Source organism: Acyrthosiphon pisum, chromosome A3, assembly GCF_005508785.2.
Source record: "Acyrthosiphon pisum isolate AL4f chromosome A3, pea_aphid_22Mar2018_4r6ur, whole genome shotgun sequence".
Lineage (NCBI taxonomy): Eukaryota > Metazoa > Arthropoda > Insecta > Hemiptera > Aphididae > Acyrthosiphon > Acyrthosiphon pisum.
In genome coordinates this window covers 32,774,801-32,775,086 of record NC_042496.1, presented here as the reverse complement: position 1 = coordinate 32,775,086, position 286 = coordinate 32,774,801, and positions in this window count along the sequence as shown.

Sequence of the window (286 nt, the reverse complement as noted above, 5' to 3'; positions counted from 1 at the left end):
CCCCCCCTATTGTTTTTTTTTGCCGACCTACAGGAAACCACTTATTAGTTATTACAGCTGTTTAGAGTGATTAATTTTTTATTAATTATTAATTTTACAAATTAATCAACAAAGTAAATAAAATAAGTAAGTAGGTATCTAATAATAATTAAGTAAATCAAATTAGTCAACAAGCTTGAAATTTAATACGAGACTCTTAATATATTCTTACAATAGAAGTTGAAAAATATATAAATACAGTCACAATTTTTTTTTATAAACATTTAGTTCGAATTTTGACCAATTA